The sequence below is a fragment of the Diuraphis noxia genome, unplaced genomic scaffold, assembly GCF_037042655.1.
Source record: "Diuraphis noxia isolate RWA-SAM2 unplaced genomic scaffold, SU_Dnox_SAM2 contig0001, whole genome shotgun sequence".
Taxonomy (NCBI): domain Eukaryota; kingdom Metazoa; phylum Arthropoda; class Insecta; order Hemiptera; family Aphididae; genus Diuraphis; species Diuraphis noxia.
Window position 1 is genome coordinate 66,851,115 of NW_028301711.1, and position 22,350 is coordinate 66,873,464.

At 31.1% G+C, this 22,350-nt stretch overlaps 1 protein-coding gene across 1 annotated transcript in view; it reads right to left on the reverse strand.

Moving 5' to 3' along the window:
* The window catches only part of LOC107169407 (uncharacterized), a 110,154-nt gene that overhangs the window by 68,295 nt on the left and 19,509 nt on the right, over positions 1–22,350 (reverse strand). The window lies entirely within an intron of this gene.

Sequence of the window (22,350 nt, forward strand, 5' to 3'; positions counted from 1 at the left end):
AAAAACTAAAAATTGTTATTAAACACACAAGTGCACGTGAGTATTATATATACGCTAGTGGTGGTGGGTCTCTCGCAAAGCTAATTGTTTACTATTTTCATAGCAGTACGCGACCGCACGAGTTAAGATAATTGCCTATCGAATGCTCCTTAGAAAAGAAGAGCTCCCAATCATCATAAGAGGACGTCAAGCAAACGACAACATTGGGAATTCGTGTTTATTCGGAGTGTGTTGTTTAGTGTTATGAAACGAATAGTTGATTCGCTTATCATAAAATTTAAAGATAAAAATTCTTGGCCATTTCGAAGGATTTTTATTGATACTTTATTTTAAAGAGAATACCTATTATAGTTGTAAAGTTGAAGCATAACGATGGTGACATCTCAGACAACAATTATAGGTAGGTATAGCGCTTGAAAGACTTTCGACTGGAATTTCCGTGCCCTGCAGGACCGCCGGTGTCGCGAGGCTTATAAAGGAGCCAAATCGCGCCAGACATCGTTCTCTTTAGATCTATTTTAACAGTGTTCAGAGATAGTTAAACCGTGCTAGAATTGATTTTATTTGCATAAAATACAGCTAAATTTATTAATCATTTATTTAAACAGTATTTATTTGAATTTTTATAATACATTTTTTTTAAACATTTAAAACGGTACCTAATCAATATAATCTGTTATAAAAAATAATTTTCATATTTTAAGTGATTAAACTACCCATCTACAACACACAAGTAAAATTGTATTTAATGCATATATTTTCTTTAAATAAACTAAATGTACCTACCTATCTACCTACACATTTTGCTAAACCATTTAAATAAAATATTAAATTAATCAATATACTCGTAATGTGCATATATTATAAAATATAGATGTATATATATTTATTTTTTTATGAGACGCTTAATGCAAAAATAGACATAATTAATAAAGAATAAGATGTTTCAGATTCTAACAATTTTAAAAGTTATTAGTTATTCAAATTTCAAATATAAATAATATGGAACAATAACCTATCCTAGATAATATTCACGCATTTGAATTTCATGATAAATCAAATTCTTTACTTATATTAAAATTTATGACACATACAGCTTCTGAGGAAGACAAAATTGTTATGATTTATCGCCAGACGTCACATGGAGACAACACTGACAGACTGTTATAATTATGTATACTTATTGCAATATTATACTAAATACAAATATAAGCAAATTTAAATATTAATATTATACAACCTCACATTATCATAAAAAAAAAGAATAAAAAATCGTAAAAATCGGACTACAAAATACAGACAATGTTCTTACCTTCAAATTTCGTGATAGGTCAATAATTCACTTTAATATTAAATCTAACAATACATAATTTGTATTGCCAGACGTATTATTATGACATTTTGGTTCATGTTATGCGTTAGTAAGACAGAGACGACACGTCATGCGGGTAGACAACGTGTTCTTAAAAAAAACGGAGTTTGAACGAACAAGACGTGTCTAACGTCTATGTCTATGGAGACATGTATAATAATATATCATCAATGGTTGCTGCCGTGCGCGCATGTCTGTCACTAGCAATATAATTTGATACGACGCCCTAAGGGAAAATCGCATACTATTATAATATTAATATTAACATTTACACATGCAATTTGTGTTCAAACGGCGATCGGAGTACGTGTCCATTTTCATACTTTTGCAGTACAATGTGTAAAACGTGTACATAATATTATATACACGAATGAGACGTTTTGAATGCGTTTATTAGTGGCCAACCAAACAAGTTTTGATTTTAACAACAATCATTTTAATATAGACGCGATTTTATTTCAAAAACGCCATCCCGTGTACGATCATTTCTATGTACTTATTTGTACCCACGAACAATACCTATCTATCCACGTCATTTCGATGCAGAGCGGATGTAGGTGCACAATGACGGATTGCTGTTTAAATACAGAATGATTCACCAAGTATGCATAACCCCCATTTTTCTTTTAATAATGAATTTATCAAAATTTGTTGATATAAATGATTGATTTTTGGAGTTTTTATAACTATATACCTACATAAGTAGGTAGTATAAAAAATAGTGTCTTGTTTTTCAAATGATGAGAACCCACTTTTTTTAGTCAATTATTTAGTGGATAATTGTTTTGAAAATGTTGATGTAACTAATTCAAAATTTGAGCGAGTAGAATTTCTCAGTTATTAAAATGTTTATACTTGCTGGGCTAATGATATTTAAAAATGATTTTACAAAAATATAAAATTGTATATTTCAGAATCCATTAGCGTGAACCTTAATACACAAAGTAAAATTATAAATCAAAAAGTACTCATTATATTTTTAATTTGGATGATACGTCAAAATGTTCAGAAAAATTATTCACTACTTAATTTACGGTGGAACAGGGGTTGGATTTGAAAAATCAAAGTTTGTATTTCTACAGGGCACTATACTACTATGTAATAAAAAAAACTATCAAGAAATTTCGAAGATATTTTACCCATTGTTTTGGTTTAAAAATTTCAAAAATCAGATTTTTAACAGCTGCATGATTGAAGAAAAAAAAGGTAAACATGCTCTGTGAAGCACCATGTATACCTAACTGAAACACACAACAGTATTTATTATTATTATTATCATCATCGTAGTTTGGTCGTACGTGATAATTATTATGTGGAGTCATACCATTAATGCTAACACCATTAAAACGACGCAATTGTCGAACACACGCGCCTATGCACATATGCGTATATAGGTGTAGATACGCGATCGTGGGAAACCGGTAGGAATAATCCGAGTAAAAAATTGTTCCTTTAGTATAAACGTCCTGACAAAGAATGTCCAAAAACGTGATATACACGGTACAATCGACTTGATTATAATAACAATATATTAAATTATTTTATTGATCTGATATTTATTGATGAAGTATTATCAGATTTCATGTGACTACTTGAGCTCTATACATATTGTGCCTATTCATGTAATTGTGATTGGTTAAATAAAAAAAAAATCAAGATAAATGCTTTGTTGGCCACAATATAAAATATTATCGAATAAATTTGTGGCAATTGGCATTGTTCGGGCAAAAATTGTAAATAATTATACAATCTGCGTATGTTTAGATTTTCTTTCGTGAGATCGAACGAGTCCTAATGTGTATTATAGACAGTATCCTATATAAGATAAAATAAATATAAATATTGGTTGAAATTTCAAATATATTCGAAATCTGATATGCGCAGAAACAAACAAAACGTTTCCCAAGATCCTTAAATATTAACTTTGTTGATGCTCATTACTAACGATTATAAAGAACAACGATCAAGATTTTCATGAATAACAATTGTAGACGTCAGAGTGATTAGTAAAATTTTGGAGTAGGCTTGGGTTCAAAACCCACAGTTTTGAAATTAGCATCCTAGCTCACGTCTTTTACCACTTGTGATTAATTAGTTTTTGTTTTATAAAAATTAATCAAAATATTATGTTAAGCATACAAGGCCATTACTAAATATGTGAATATGAAAGGGGGGGCATATAGTGGATTTATAGTTGCTCATTAATGATCACAAGACTAACTAAAAAAAAGGCAACAATTTATTTTTCTTCTGAAATCATGCCAATAGTCAGGGATCTATATAATACAATCCTACTAGCGACGAATAAAATTTGATTCTTGGAAATCTTGAATCTGTATGTGAACATTAGATACACATTCACTAAATCACTTCCGGTAAATTATGATTGAGAGAAATTATCAATACCTACGAATCGTTCGATTACTCGAATCTCTCGTTGGTGGTTTGTAAGAGCCTTTCATGTAGTACACATAAAACCATCGGATTTTCTCACTGATGTCGGTCAAAAGGAAGTATGGTCAGCGAAGGGGATGAAAGGTGTGAAAGAAAAACCAAGTGACCGCTGTCCGATGTTTATATATACACAATATAGTTTTTTTTATTTTTAAACTAGAATGTATACAATCTATAAAAAAAAAAAAATTACAATAAGCATAATGGATGTTAACTTTAAGTGCAGTGGCTTGATAAAAGAACCAACCAGCAAAGGTACTTTGATAATATAAAGTTAAATTAAATAATCAATAATGTTGGTTTATTTTTCTACTCATCTACATCTCTTATAATCTTTAAACACTCGTAAATATATTCTAGCTCATTATTTGCGCAATCTGAACATTTCTTCAACAACATAATATCATCTAACTGCTGTGTGGTCAACTCGAACTCAGTCTAGAAATTATGTCTTCGACTTACAATGACAATATTTTTGTTATTGTCTATAATCATTTTACACAAGTTTTTTTCCATTTCATAGTTTCGTCATCCGAAAAACGGTGATGGCGCTAATAATATTGCGGTAATATAAGTGCTATCGTAAGCTGCAGATAAATCTTAACTACCACGGTATATCGAAACCTAATTGGTAATAACTAATAACATTTCATAAGCAGAGATATAATTTTCCACATCCACAATTTACATATTAACATAAAAATAACTGTAGGTACGGGTCCGCACATAAAAAATAGAACATAAAATAAGTATTATTATATGTATCATGACATAGAATTATTATATGTTTTACTAACAACTATTATGAATATATTTTTAGTTCTGTCGGTACAATCAAGACATTGGTAGGGTTAATTGAGCATTTTTATATCGATATCGATATTGTTATAATATTGCATTTTTATAATCAATTTTTTTTCTCTCCTCTTGCACACATTATAATTGCTAGGTGCCACTAATTATGATTGTTAGCGGACCCCGCTTCACGTCAATATGTCTTTATGCACAATCAGTAAAAACAACTATGAAGAAATACATAACATGTATATATGTAGTACCTATACAACAAAGGGCGGTGGGTTTTAATAATAAGGAAATCCGCCCCTCTCCGCGACCTTGAGCCAGTAAAATGCGTGGTGAATGTACATTGTACGGCAAAGCGTGACAATAAAAACTCGTATGTTCTTTAAATAGATATATATTTTTTCCATCAAGTTTGACATTTAAAATATTAAAAAAATAAGCCATTATTCAACTGTGAAACGTGATTGTTGATTGCCGGCAAATATCGCGGGATTAATCGACAGATTTGAGCTCAAATCATACCACCCCGCAGTATACCACCTACCTTCGAGGTATCTACCTATAATGGAATGTTTGTGTTCCACGTGTGTCCTTTATAAATTGCTCTATAAATTACCATTATCGATGACATATATCCAATATTACACACAGAGTGTTAATTAATTTTTACCAACACACATACTTGAATATTGTTGCGTACAATTAATGCAGAACACGGAAATCGATTACTATATTTTAGGTACCTATTATAACCTCACCTATATTTAGTACGTTTTGTATGTTCTGTATAAATATATATAAAACACGAATCTTTTGAATATAATAATATAAATAGCACTGATTTATTTACATTTGTACCAGGCGTCCAGGCTACTATACTATCAAAAACAATTAATTAATTATTGAAAATAACTAAATTAAATAGAGATAATTTCACGCGTTTTAAAACATTCATATTCAGTGTTTTGAAAAATACATCAACATTTTAATAATAAAGTAATCTACCAGAGTCCTACCAACTATTACGGAGCGCACCAACTAACACTTCTTCATTTAACACCAAGGACCACGTCATCTAACTTGAAAATAAAATTATTTTATCTAAGATGTCAAATATTTTAGTATGAAGATTTACTTATTAACCTAATCTTAGTTTTTTCATTTAAAACAAATTAATTATGATTTTATAAAAATATATAAATACAAGATGTTTAATGTTTTTGACTAAAAACAAGTAAAAACATGGTTAAAATTAAATAAAGGTAAAGAACGTTTAGTTAATTTAGGTTTCATTTTTAAAAATATATCGTTTAGTTTAGATTTAGTCTTCAGTTAGCCAACTAAACTTTGACGTAAAGATTGAAAGAACGCACACTATGTAACTAGCACATTAACTGGTAGCTTAAATTAGCCAATAGTTAATTAACTACTAGTTAAAAATTGAAATTCAAAAACCGTCAAATACCATACGAATAAATAATAATCATGGAAGTATCCATACAAATTATTAAAGTGATTGATCTGTTTGCCGTGGTATTATAATATATTGTAACATATTAATGTTATTTTTAAACATAAAATAATGTACTGTAATAGCGACGCATGTTACATTATTATCATAAATTTATTTAACTATATATAATAAACTGAGTAGGTTCTTCTAACGATAAATATAAGATTTTCGCCATTATAACTAATAACTGTATCGAATTTAATAATTTATTTAACTTTCATTATTTTTTTTATTTAAAATACATATTGTGTAGGTTAATATTTGTGTAGCCTCCCACAAAAAAAATGTATCACATGTACTCTCTAGTCCCAAAGGATCACGAAAATATATTTCAGCATAACGACTTGTGATGTTCTGTGTAAGGAATAATTTAAGCCCTATACTCTGGTAACAAGAAAACATTCAGTTTGTATATACGTCAGTACAGTGGTTGACATGGAAATAAAGTAGTAGAGGTACTCTAGCTACTTTTAAAATGTAGCGTCCCTATAGGATTTTAATAAAACTTACATAAGTTACCTAATCATGGCGGTGGGGGGTTAAAAGTTCACATAACAATCCGTCCCATGCGTTCCCTTTAAAAAAGAAGTAGGGGTACGCTAGCGTATCCAAAAAATTAGTTGAGGTACTCAGTCCCCCCAAGTAAACCACTGCGTCAGTATACCTGCACTTGTTTTAAGTTTAGGTTCGCCAAGTATGAAATGTCTGTTGATTTAAGATTGTGGACCGGAAATACTTTTCTCTCAACAAGCTCGAAATAAATTGAAACGTTATAGGAAGTATAATATAGGCGCAATAGCGACGATATATAGAAGTATAACATACACCCCCCCCCCCTCACCACCCACAATAATATTTTGCTGATTGAATAATAGTTTTTAAACACTTAAAAAGGAAAGAATCATTACATTAGACGTCATTCCAATAATCGTTTACGGTATACAGATTGGAACAAGATTGTGCCGATTTGCGTTTGCAAGACGAATGTCAAACACTTATCAATCATTACTGAAGTCGACACCCATCATAATATGGTGTATATTCTGTACACCGTCAATATTATAATACACTTTTTTTTTTTTTACTACCTACCTAGGTGAAACTATACGATTCGCGTTTTAAGTACTGTTTCATACGAGCAAAGTGAAATTTTCAAGTGCAATTTTATCGCACAAGATATCGAGTAACATTGTGTCAATATAATATGAACTGTCTGTAGTTCGTATGTACAAATGTTATGTCAAAACGAAAGTCAAGCGGAGTCATATGTCACTATAAATTATCGTGCGCACGTGTGCAGTGCACTATGCACGACCGTTTTAGACGTACATGCATATATATATATATTATAAAGATTATAAAACCATTTCCCATAAATCCTCAAGGTTCTAGCTTAGCAGTGACGCGGTGTATAGGCTTACTGCAGTAAAACATTAATCTAATTCGATTATTTAAATCGTATCTAGTACAATAAGCTGATCATATAATAATATAGTTAATAAAAATCGATTACAATTATCTTTTTAATATTTATACATACCTATTTATAGCAGCTAGGTAGTAGGTACCTATATGATATATTAATAATAAATATTATGCATAACGTCTTGGTGACTTTTGATTTTGGACATTTTTCAAGTAAAAAAAATCCATCTCAGTAAATGGATTCTTCTTTCAAGACTATACATACAGCCTAACCCAACATCATTTTCGCTTATTGTAAAGTACATATTTACAGATTGTTAAGTAAATATTTTAAAATGAAAAAGACAGGTTGAAAGTTTAAATAAAACTGCAGTGATGTAGTGATACACGGATTATACGGTTAATAAAATTAATGTCAAATCGAAAAGTGGATAGGTAGTTGATGTATACTAACTACTTTATTAACTCGCATTGGTATACATATACTCGCAGTTAGGTGCATGTATTCACCATATACAGACTATCTCTTCTCAAGATAATATCAAAATCTTGAAATAAGCCGTCTAAAATATAAGTACCTACAAATGTAACTTTTGTTGACGACACGGTCTTCACTCTTTTATCACTAATCGCGGTCCAGTGGCAGGCGGGTTAGAGCGATGAGAAAAAGGACGACGATGAAGGACGCTGTATACTCGTGTCCTGATGATGGGCGAGGAGAAGGGAAGTGCCCGAAGAAGATGGATGGACATCAAGCGGTGGGAGCCAAGAAAGATGGGCTGCAAACGTCAGTCAATGCGGTAGCAACAGCCGGAGGACAAGGAGAAAGAGGACTATACAGGAGTCTGTGCTCAGGCTCACCACGTTTTATTTTTCATAACTCGTGTCCATATCTATAAAATAAGTAACCGTGTTCGACATCACGCTCAGCTCTGCTGGTATTAGATTATATAACATTGCATATATGGAAAAATAACTAAATCGTGCATAGTTCCCACGCCGGCAACAGGTGCGTTTAACATAGGTATATTACGTTATGTTAATATTATTTCGCCCGAGTGTGCGTTTTATTTTAGCGAGTGAGACATAGGTAGGCACCTACGAGGCGTAAACGGTTTCAAAAAAAAAAATAATAATAATAATAACTTTCCCAGACTCGAGTGGTGCGGGCAATGTGCGCCGACGTTGCGTTGCCGATATTATTCGTAATTAAATAATTAATGCACGTGACACCGCAGCACGGGTGGCCTGCGGCGGTTGTGCGTATTATCCAATTAGAAAACGGCGAGATCGACGGAATTGTAACGAAACCGTTGCGCAACACGAAAAAAGTTGATACATGATAATTATTATTATTATATATTATATTGTGTGTCCGCGACATACGCGTTTATTCGATGTCGTGGCGGCAGTGGTCAAGCCGATAAATTTCGTCCAAACAATCCGACGGAGACTGGTTTGATGCGGGCGGCGCGGCGTTTTGAACTGCAAACCGCATGCACCAAGGCCGCGTCTAATAGATCCTGATTCGTTTCGCTGCAGACACGTCGAGTATTTTACAACATTGTCAAGTATTGGCGAACGTTTTTCACGACATTTTTGAACAGCTTCACAAAGTGATTTCGATACTGTTTTTTTTTTTTTGAGGGGGGGGGGGTGTTGGTACCTCTTCGACGACATTGACGGAAATATAGGCACGCTCGAGATCGGATTTAGGAATAAGAGAAAAAATCCCTATTTTTCTTCTAGCACCCTCTAAACATTATATATTTTGAATTCTTTAGCTGTAATATAAATAAATATGAATGTAAATTAAAAACAAAAACAAATTAATGTATTTTAGTTTTAAAATGCGAAGAACACAACCAACAGAACATTTTTATATTAATGTACCTATTGTTAGATACTCAATCTGTCTTTTTTTTTTAAATAATATTTTAATAAATTATTATTTTATATTGTATCAGTAATACAATATATTATATACAATGAAGGTATTCACTAAACAGTACAAAAGGGATAATGGGCTTCAGGAAATTCTCATCATAGTTATCATACTGAGTATAATATTTCGCTCCAGAAATTGTGAAGGGTAAAAAATAATTGGTAATGATAAAATGTTCTTAATGTCGTTTGTTACGAACGAGTTTAAATGAGACAATTGGCCATAATGCATAAACGAGCGGTAAAACACCTATATAAAATATGTTCCGGTTTCTTAGCAGTAGGTAATACTATCACTATAAAAAGTAAAAGGTTCATTCCATGACGACTATAATAGAATAATATTTTGAAGGTGATAATATTTTACATGGATTAGATATATTATATATTATTACATACGTCTACAAGTTTTTAATAATTTAATATAATTATTATTATTTATATCTTCATATTATTATTATTATAATATCTACCCATAGTATAACTAATTTTACAACGTAATATTATACAACTTTAATCGATGTTTGGCAAAAGTGACACTGAGTGCATGACACAGTATTTTATATTCTCAACAACTCTTATTTAACTAATAAAGACAGTTGCACCGGTCCAAAAGAAGCAAAATACACGGTTGAAATACGGCAATTCTACTTATTCGACGCAACAAAAACGACCGATCGATTCGAACGATTTCAAAACAGAAATAACTTGTACTCTACCAAGAAGATATTAGGTTGTATAGTATGACATATTCTTATTATTATGGCTCGAACACGATGGTTGTTCTAACTTACGATGTTATTATTTGTATGCGAAACATAAATAATTATCGTGCACAACCTTCTATACAGAGAGTGTCGTGTGGGTACTCGTCAATAATTTGTTTTCAAATTAATATTAATAAATTGTGAAATATGGTTTTTCTTTATGCAATTTTACAATTGTCGTATCAGAAAGCTACAATTATTAAGTAATATTTCGCAAGCTAGTTTTTGGTCTGCTTAAAACCAAAAAATTCAATTTTATAGATAGATAGTCAAAATGAATTAAAATATTTAAAAGTTAATCTTCTGGTATTTTATTCAGTTCGGTTACTCAGTCTAGGTTGAGTTTAAAAATTGAGGAGAGTAAGTAAGTATACCACGTAACTTACCTACTATGAATATAAGACGACGATATACATGTGTTAAATTATAGAACAGGTCAATAATTGTTGGTTGATTATTTTTATAAAAGTGTTCATGTAATATAATTTGTGACTATCTGCAAATATTTATTGAAACGATTATTATGTAGCCATATATGAAAGGCAGGTTATTGCGTGGACAGAAATCTCGTTTAAAGAAATTTAAATTTAAGTTAGTTAGTTTTGTTCATACTCTCATAAATCACGACATCAACAATAATAATTGCAATTTTCAATCACAGCTGGAATTTAAAACCAAATATGTTGTATGCAAACGGTCTATCAAATTACAGGTAAAATATAACATGTCAATCGGTGCATACAAACCATAGGCGCAAATAAGGGGGGGGGGGGGTTAAGCCCTCTAAAGTTTTATATCCCTCTCCCCCCCCCTACAAAAAAAAAACTCATGTCATGCATAAACCGAATTATAAGTATCAATAAAGTGTCCAATATAAACCTAAGTTTCAGCCACTCCCCCCCCCCCACGACAAATCTCTCAAACACTATTTGTGCCTATGGTGCGAGTGGACGACGATACGTCCCGTATATAATAATTAGGGGTGGCCACAACGAGGCTTGTGAGCCGCATGCGGCTCTTAAATCAATTTCGTGAGGCTCTTGAACCAAACTTAGACTAAAATTAAAATCAAATAAATGTTCCTTCATTTGTTTTAAAATGAAAAATGTACCTTTATTTTATAAACATTGCTTTACAATGTGTGGCTCACCTCGAATTAACTTGATAAATTTGCGGCTCCCAAAGTTAAGGTGGCCACCCCTGTAATAATATGTCGTTTGGACTTTGCTATTCCCGAAATTAGAGATTACCGAGTGCGCGGAGGGGAGTAGAGGGGAATTCTCGATGCTGGAGATATCACGTCAGATTATTACGGGTGGGCTAAACAAACGGACCGTACCTATATATTATATAGCGGTTTGCATACACTTTATGTTTTATGTACATATAATCGAAAACTACCTACGGGTCTGATTATAGTAAATGAAGAAAAAAAAAATGACCGTAAAAATCGAGACCGAGAGCGTATAATAATAATAATAATAACATGATCTAGTTACGTGATTGTCGGTCGCGCGCGTGTGATACCGGCCCGATCTCGAGCGGACCGCTTTCTACGGAGGCGCGCGTGGACGACGTCCGGCCGCAAGACGCCATAACCTATACCTATACCTACGCGATTGTGTTACAAGTGCAGTTATTGTCATATTATTTATCTCATCGTGTAACGGCCGGTCGTCGCGTGCACCGCGTGTGCCGGAAAGTTGCGCAACGACCACCGCTAAACAGTATTTAATATAATATATACCTATCGATAATAATATAATACATAACAATTCGAGCCACATAATCGCCGACTGTGTGTACCCGACTCGAAAGTTGGGTAACCATTAACCACCAGACGTGGACGCGCGCGCGGATATAGGTCGACGCGGGTGCATGTCTGCAGGGAAATAAATGCTGTTGCAATATGCAGCTCAAGCGACGTTAACCGATAGCAATTATTAATGTCATGATCATCCGATATAATATTTTGTTCGTCGACTCAATGGACTTCATAACTTCGTCATTGTCTACATACTAATTCGGATGCCCACACACGCAACACGTGTCGTCTGCAGCGTACAAAATATAACAAATTTTCAGAACCCTGCATTTTGGAATGGTCTATGTCCGGATGTCCTACGAATATTTGAATTTTTAAACGCCTAGAAATATTGAAAAATGTGAACAAACTATCCGATGACATATGAAGAGTATTTTGAAACCCTCGGACTGGCTAACTTGCCATGGTCTCTTTGCTCAAGTCAAGACTAGATATAATAGTATTTAATTAATATATCATAATAGCTACAAGTACTGTTTATTTGCCATTATTATTTATTATGTATTTATAGGTATAATATAATATTAGTATTGTAAAAATATTATGATAAATTTATAATTCTCTTTATTGGCTATGTAGTCGAGAGTTATTATAAATATAAAAAAAAAAATTCTTATTACTCGAAATATATCACACTTTTTTAAGAAAAAAATGACTATTAACAAAATACAAATATATAATCCAATGCAAGATTGTGAATATGGTTAGTTTCAACTGCGGCGTTTGTTTTTCGTAACATTAAAAGCATACTTGTCATTAATAAGTGTAAAATTAAAAAATGTAACATCTTTCTTAAAATGAAATTATACATTTAAAAGTCTACGAGTTGGTGCACTAAATTCTTTGATTTTGAGAACAAGTCAAATTCACTCTTAATATTAAAGCTGAAAAAAAAAATTATAAACAATATATATATATCAGTAAGGGCTCACAAGTATATTAAACGTTATTTTTTTTTTTAAATTGTAGAAATGTATGATTGTTTTAAACGTAAGTAATATTTACATCTGTATGACTGTGCGTAAACATGGGTTACGCAGTTTAAATATTTGAATTCATGAACGTTATTGGTAAATCTAAATTCAAAGACGATACCTAGTAAATTTTAAGTTTTTAAAATGTACCTATGGTAACAAACTCGCCTATTAATATTATTTCAGTACACTGTTGTAGTTGATTGTCAGATCACGAAGCGTTCCGTAAGTCTTACATTTAAATCAAATGTATTTTACAGTTGTAACGATGCATACATTAAAATATTATACAGGTTGTATAACAACGTAGTAAATGTTGATGAAAACATATGTTATCCTAGGTCAGGGCACGCGTTACGTATATCATATGGTTTTGTCATATTATGGCATTAAAAATCATCATGACATTTACTTATCACCTCATAAAAAAGTCACAAAAAACCAGACCGTTCTGTCAGTCGTACCTATATGATCATACCTATAGGTAACTATTACGATGGTTCGTTCACAGGCGAGTTTACGACCACGCGCGAGCGACTCGATCCACCAGAGTCATAAAACTCATGATTGCCTGCACGGCAATATTGTAGTTTGTACATATTACCATTATTATTAAATCATATTATAGGTAGGTACATTATTCGTTTGTTTAATATTCTAATTTCGCATATTGGTACAACACCAAGAACGTGTATAGCGCGTTTTATTTTTTATATAATATATAATTGCACATTTCCTACGTCTACAGAGAATCATTTACAATATGTCTTGAACGCAATAGGCGGGTTTAATTAATATTGTAACATGCATTTATATGGTTTATAATCACACATATTTTTTCATCGTGAGCCGCGAGTGACGGGGGCCGGGGAGGTTTGAGTTCGCCACGAATTATAAAATAGGTAGACAGGTAGACACTGGCCAGGGTACGCACGCACAATCGCACACGAGCGCAGTGAAAAGTCGATTGGTATTATAACGAGTTTCAGGGCCTATATAGATACGTTCATTTCACGTATTATTACTACACAATTGAGTCCATATAACGAATGGCTGCGCTGTCGTTGACGCGTTAATTAGAGTGTTCGTACGTACAGTTATGCAATAAAAATAATTAAATAGTGGTCGTGAATGAAAAACGAGCCGCGTTTTATCTCGATGGAATTGTCCAAAATCGCCTAACCGCGCCGACCGACTTCGATTGTAAAAATGTATGTCCACTGTCAATGGGATTGTCTCGCTACCGGTTTTTACGTCTGCCGCGCGAGTCACCACCTTTTAAAAGTGCCACTCACTTCAGACGCGAGTGCCGAAAACCAGTGGTCACGTTTTAATGGTTATAAGCGGTATATCAAACCTGCTACGCGCAGTAGTGTGATACGACGTTGTCGTCGTCGGCTCATTCGGTTTTGGCCGCACCACATTAATTTCCGGCTGCTGAACGCCCCGAATTTCGTAATAATTTCAATTAATAATTATGATGAATCATTAGAGTCGAAATACGAAATTCTTTCCTCGCCACCAAAGAACCGGCACGGGCAATTTATTAATATTAAGTTCAAGCTAATGTACCTATTTAAAATTTATTTCAAATGATTTTAGAATATTTTAAAAGTAGACCTCAAAAAAATATAGGTATAAAAACGATGTGGACACTGGACACCCTGTATAACAATGACATAATATTCGACGAACGGTGCGAAAAAAAAAATACAAAAATAAACGACAAAAAACGACGGGTTCGGACAGGAAACGGCGTTCCGGTACCGTGGGCGACTATCCCCGATAATAAAAAATATATATAAAATAAAATAGTATTAATATATAATAATGTGATCGTGTACGATACCTAAAGGTAAGTACTAGAGAATTGCAGGATGGTGCGCGCCGTTTTCAGACAAACTGCATCGCGATCGGAACAATAATAATATTATTCAACGCGTATTTTACTCGGAGGTAACCACCCACAACCACAGTCGCATTAACTGTTTTACATAAAGACGGCGTATTATTATTATTATCATCATAAAGCCACTCGTCATGGCCGTGTAGGGGACCGATACAAAAATGTTAAAAAGTAAACGACGGGCGTTCAAGTGAATTTGCCGGCGCATAATCCGGCATTCCTACAACTCGACACGCGTTTAGGACACGGTCAACAGCTCCGCGTCGCACGGCATTTCGGTAATCTCACAGAATTTTCTCACAGATCGTGTACGCAAGGTGAATCTCCTCCCCCCCCCCAACCACTGCATGTACTTTAGACGTTTATTGATGTAAATTTATATCGAGTTTGAGAAAATGTATTAATTTTTTTTTTTGTTCTAACGTAATATTATGATTTAATGTGACATAATATTATTACCTCACATTAAATCATAATATTACGTTAAAACAAAAAAAAATTAATACCATTTCCCATTATTTTTTATTTATTAATATTTTTATTTTTTTTATTAAGGAAAAAGCCTCGGTAACGTGACCATTGGCTTGTTTTTACAGATACTGATAATTTAAATTAAATTGTACAAATCAATATCTTTCAAAAATAAAAATATAATATATTGGATGAATTCTTCGTTAGGGCCCTGCAGTGCGTCATGAAGGTGTTTCGGTATGTTAAATTTTTGTCTTGCCTCTTTTGTGTCTCTGAATTCGGTAATAATGCGTTTGATTGTTGTTGTAATTCCACATGTAAGGCATATTTTATTTATTTATAATATCTAAAGTATAGAATATTTTTCTGCGGAATTCGAAGCATAAAAATCAGGTAGTTTGACCATTTAAACTTTAAATTCTGCAAACATTTATAGTTGGTATTCCATTATTACATTGATAATTCGGCTTTTATACATATCGCTATAGAGAATCACAGAAAAATATTTTGATCAGAATATACTGTAAATTATTATAATAATATGTTTACATTAAGCAGTACGTAAAAAAACTTTAAAAATTATTGTTACGGAAAAAAAATCAAACAATATCTTGTATAATGATTTTAAATTACATAATAAAATAAATATTTTTAAAAACAAATTTACCATCAACAATGTTGAAATGTTAAATATTATTATGCATATTTCTCCTCTATATTCCTCAGATGGTAGGTAGTTACTCATAATAAAATTATGCAGGTAGGTGTTTTGATGTACACCGTATAATAGTATTATAATGTTGTAATATTTAAAATTTATAAGATATTTAAGCACTTGGTCTTGAACATTATCCTATTACATATACGATTCATCCAAATTTGGGTTTAGTTTTCATATCTGTTCTATACCATCTTCGCTAACCACCGCATGTATGTATACAATAAATCATAAAATATATTATTCATAAACTGTGCAGATATTTTTTTTAAATGTTGTTATTCATGTTAATCACATTGTTGGTCTTGAGTCTTGAGATACCAGACACGAGGCACCGAAATTGTATGAGACATATATTATATTCTTGGAGCACACAATCCGCGCATAATTTGACGTACTAACTAAAAGTTCTACCTACAAAAAAAAACCCATTTACCTTGTCAAGTTTCACACAATACATGGTTTTGAAAAAAAGTGTGGGAGTTTTGAGTAATACAATATACATAATAATATAATATTGTTTAACAATAATTAATACAACTTAAAGCGACAATTATTTTTATTTTAAAAGCTTATACAACACAACCATTATGGTTCTGCTGGAATTTACGATGCGTATTGTATGTAACGTGACAGCAGACAATGTCTGATCAGTCAGAACTTAATTCAGAATCGCTTGACACCGGCAATGTTTTTTTTTTCATACAATTTTAGAGTTAAGATATATTTATGAAATAATTGCTAAAACATATTAGTATAAACAAATTTAAATAATTTAAACTAAATAATTTCTAGGCGATTAAATATATTTTTTAATATGAGTATATTCTACTCATTTATTTGATAATTATATATCATGCTTTATGTTTATGTAGCAGGCCTATAGAGAAAAATAAGAACCCACTACACATAAGCTAGTGTAAGACGGATTTAAGCATTAAAATTACTTAAAACCAAACTGAATAACCGGTATTTTATTTGGTTATCTAAATATTAAACAAATACGAAAAGTCAAATCGCTATAAAGCAATAAAATATGCTTTGTGCCCGAAATCATATTTGTGTGTATTTTATTTTGCTCAATCTTTATCATAAATTCATAATATTGATTAATATTATATAAATGGCCTTCGTTTGAATACCTATTCACACTGGCATAATTTAAATAAACTACTTCGAGATTTCCATTAATTTAAAAGTAGAGATTAAAATTTTTTTCGATCAATTCGTGTTTATTTTCCCTCTGATTGAAATTATTTTAAAAATATTTATTTCCTTACATAATATGAAATACTTAATGTGTATTACATATAGGTAGCACGCGCCTTATAAACTATATTATTCTAATGTTATGGCATTATAATATAATCATAATATATCAAAATCGGTTGTAATTTGTGTGTAGCGATTTACATTGAGTAAATAATTAATACCAAATCGATCTATTTTAAGCACCATCATATCAAAATTTGTTAGCACTTATTAGTTGTTCTTACGAGAAAACGTGTTTGTCAACACATTAAGTAAATAAATATAATAATTAAAAACCAACCCAACATTAATATTCTAGTAGTTATAAATAAAATAAAAACAAGATTAATGCGTTGATAAATCGATGAATAAAAATCGAAACATCATAATTAGTATATTAAGGCGGTAGAAGTAGATTTATAATTAAGGTGTAACAAAACGAACTAAGAGGTTTTTATTATAAATTAAAAATAATAATATCGACATTTTGGAGTGAATAAAGTGCGTAAGTCATTATTTTGTTTCTTTTTACAGACATCCGCTACGATATGGCCTTGCTCTTAAATTAAGAATAAATAATGACGCGAAAATAAACGGCTTAAAGCAGCCGGTAAATGATATAATATTCGGCAGTTTATCCATTAAAGAGTTATATAATATAGATATACATATTTGAAATCTGAGAGAAATATAGAAATTAAAAAAGGGCCATACATGCAAATAAACATATCATATTCATATATAAAAATACACTTTAAAAAATTGATAAACATTAACAAAAAATTCCTCATTTGTGTAACGTAACGAATATAAACGTAAAAAAGCTCAATATAAATTATACACTTAGGTATTTGTAGATAATTAAAAAATTTATATTTAGTTTAAAATTTATCATTGACAAAGGGTGAATGCTTCAGCCCTTATATTGTAGTCTGCTTCTTATGTATCGATCTCAGTTATTTATAGGGATATAAACAGAGTACAATTATTGGGTGGGGTCGTGGGGATCTAACATTTTGAAGTTCCTATCTATGAATACAATTTCCTAATACGGTCGATGATCATATTATTACCTACAATATTACTGTTTTCAATTCATTTATCTGTATTTTTTGACAATATAACCTCCAACAAAAAACCGATTAAATTAAAATAAATTCAAACGGTCTAATGTTAACTCGGCCAGTGTTAACTACCCTTCCGTTGTGACTACGTAAAAATACGTCCAAACACTGGCCAAAGAGGCAATGTATTGTTATTATTGTACAATTATAAGTATAACGAAAAAATAAAAATAAAAATCTTTTTACAGAATGCCTGTAGAACACATATTATGAACTCAACAACCTCAATATTCCCAACACCCTAGACCCAGCACTCGTACCGAACGCAGACGCCACCAAACACGTTTTAATATTTTTAGGAAAATCTAAATTTTTTTATTTTTATTAATGACACCCTCGGAAACACGGGCTATTGGGTTTACAGTGAGAAATATACAAGGCTGGGCAAGTTAATGATTTTTTTTAACTCAGTTAAGTTAAGTTAATATGCACCAATTACAAAAAGTTAAAAGTTAAAAGTTAATTTAATTATAGGTTAACTCAGTTAAGTTAAAAGTTAATACACATTTTTTTTTAACTTTTTATTAAGTTAAAAAAAAGTTAATTTTTTTTTTTACACATACTTTCTTTTTTTACAAACCCTGAAACCCAAAACTAATTTTTATGACTATATAACAAATGTTTATGCTTTATACAGTATATTATTGTATTTCATTGAAGTTTTCATTTCTAAAAAAAGAACAGTAATTACCTATATATAACAAGTAATAAATACCTAAAAATAATGAATTAATATTATTTAATCAAGCCTTGTAAACAGATACTATTTGTGAGTGTGTGTTTGAAATAGAGTATTACTGTGTTTAATAAATAATCACTAAATATTGTATTAAATAGATACTAGGTATTACCTATATGGCTATATACTTACTAAAATACTAAAATATAACATATTATAATTTAAATAGAAAGATAATAAATAAGTTGAAATAGTTGGATAATATTTTATTATTTTAACATACACATTTCAGTCATATAGTTAAACTATAAATTTAAACTTAAATAGGTAGCATTAATCTTTATACTAAAAAATGATTTGACGTTCGTGTACAACCACAAGTTCACAACTGAATACTGATAAAATGTCAGGCCCACATCAGTACATCACACAAAATCAAAATATCGATAATTGGTTTTTGTTTATTTTTAGACTTGTTGGATTTATTTTTTCCCGAAATGACGACTTCGGTCGTCGATAACACTAATATACCCGCATGATATAGGTATAGCCATAATGCCATATATAGTCATAAAGGGACAATATTATGTCTATATTATATTTATTGTAACTTGATATAATTAATTTAATAATATAAAACCTTTTATTATAAATTATTTTCTGATGTATACCACTATACAGGGTGTTCCTTTAGAGTACAGAGTGATTAGAAAAATATAAAATTTTTTAAAATTAACTTAACTTATTCCATAAAATGAAAATCAACTCGTTAATTTCACGTTAATTAAAAAATAAATTTAATAAGTTAATAGTTAAGTTAATGAATATCCAAAAGTAACTAGTTAAGTTAAAAAGTTAAGATAAAATTAACTTTTTAACTTAACTTTAACTTTTTAACTCGTTAATGCCCAGCCTTGGAAATATATATAAAAAAGAAAAAATTACATGAATTGTATCTATATCTAAATTATACTAGATTTTGGTTAGAAGATTGGCGGCTGTGATGAATTGTATGATGTTGGTAGGTAATGGATTGAGCATGGTTGTTTAATATTTCTGAAAGTGATGATTCGGGCAGGTTGAAGCTTGTTCGGGTATTGAGATATGCTCGGCAATCGGTGAGGATGTGTTTGATGGTTACTTGAACACCGCAGGTTGTGCATATTGGAGGTTCTTCCCAGGACATTAGAAAACTGTGGGAGATTTTTGTGTGTCCTATTCTCAGTCTGGTTATAATTACTTTGAATTTTCTATGGATTTCGAAGGGAAATGACCATTAAAAAAATTTTATTCATTAGAAAAAACTGCAATTGATAAAATAACTAGTGGCCGATGCTGCCGATGTTAATGTAAGATCAATAAGAAAAAGATAAACATAAATACGCGTCCGGTAAAACAAAATTAATGTGTAATACAAAAATGTGTATGATTCAGAATTTATAATTTTTTATTTTAATAAAATATTGAAGTTATAAATTAATAAATAATATAATATGTTATTTTTATACCTTAGGTAGGTACATCTGGTTTCAAAGTTTACACGCATTTGTATTTGCCTATATATATATCGTGGTTATTGCCTTATTGGTGGTGTTTTACCAATGTGATTTCTTTTTTAATATTATAAGATACATATTTGATAAATAATAAAGCTTATCACGCGAGTAGCTTATTTAAATTGATGTTTTAATTTTAAATCAGAATATTCAACAATGTTACTATAACATAATAGTTTGGATAATTTTGTGTTCTTTACCTATTATTCTTACCAGTCTGATATTATGTATCTCCTGCATTATCCCGGCACGGATTAAAACAGCGTTTACATCGGTTTGTACAAACAGGAAATTAATGGAACGGAAAGTAAATTACTGGTCAGCGTATAAATATCACGTTGGACACCCTACGGCGTTGTTATATTCGATCGAAATTCTGGTCTGCGATCTCGTCTGATATGTTTTCGCCTCTATAATAAAACGCGTGTAGGTATAGCTGCGACGATAGACGGTTTCGAAATTGTTACGATGCGATTGTCGGCATGAAAATTTTTTTAAAAATACATCTTTATTACCGACCGATGAATATTGTTTTAATGGATTGCCATGATTATTTCGCCGGTGCATGTACATCTATGTCACGTGTTGGCTAGACGGTCACATTATCTAAACATTTACAACGACAAATACTCAAGTGCAAGATGATAGCGGGTACCGGTAAATGTTAGTACAATACGTCAATATCTACGTTCGAGACGGCCCATATCGATACCGTAGGTAACAACAAATAATCGCATACTATTTTAACTATTTATTTTTGACGATTTATTCAGCTTCAATCGGTTTGAGGTTTTAAAAACGATCAAACAACCATAGACTATGGACCACTTATCTCAAGTCCCAATGTTTACACATAATACATATATTCAAAATGGAAATTTCGTATTTCTTAAAACCAAAGCAGAACAAAAATGTAGAAAAAACTAAGTTACTACGTGTATTGCATTCAAATCACCGAGAGACCAATTTCTAATGAAAATAATAAATATGCATGTACATTATACATACCTGAGAAATGTTTTCGTATTATATAGCGTGTACTTCCAAAATCAATTAAGACTAATTCATATATGTTACATATTTTCTAATCTATAGTATTAGGAATAAGATATCATTATATTATACGTTCAGAAACTATGTATCTATTATGTTTTAATGGAAAATAGGGTAGGTAACTAAACTCATTTTTCATAAAAAAAAAAAAATATATACTTAGTTTAAATTGTGTTTTTAAATAATTAGAAGTGGTTTTGGATGCTTTTATTGACTTTCTATATAAAACAAAAGTAATAATGTATTTGCTTTTGAAGTCCATTTATTAATACTTAAAATATTAATTTAAAAAAGTCCACGGTAATTCTATACATTTGGATATAACATAATTATCTTCATATGTACTTTCAGCGAATTCAGGTTCTGTTATTTTGGATTTAATTATTCGAAGGATTAAAGGACAAATTCTGAATTAGAGTTTCAAGCTAAACCGAACCAAAAACAACTCTAAGTTTCAGCGCACAAATCGTACAGTACTATAACTAAGTAGTTTTAAATAATTTTTTTAAAAATT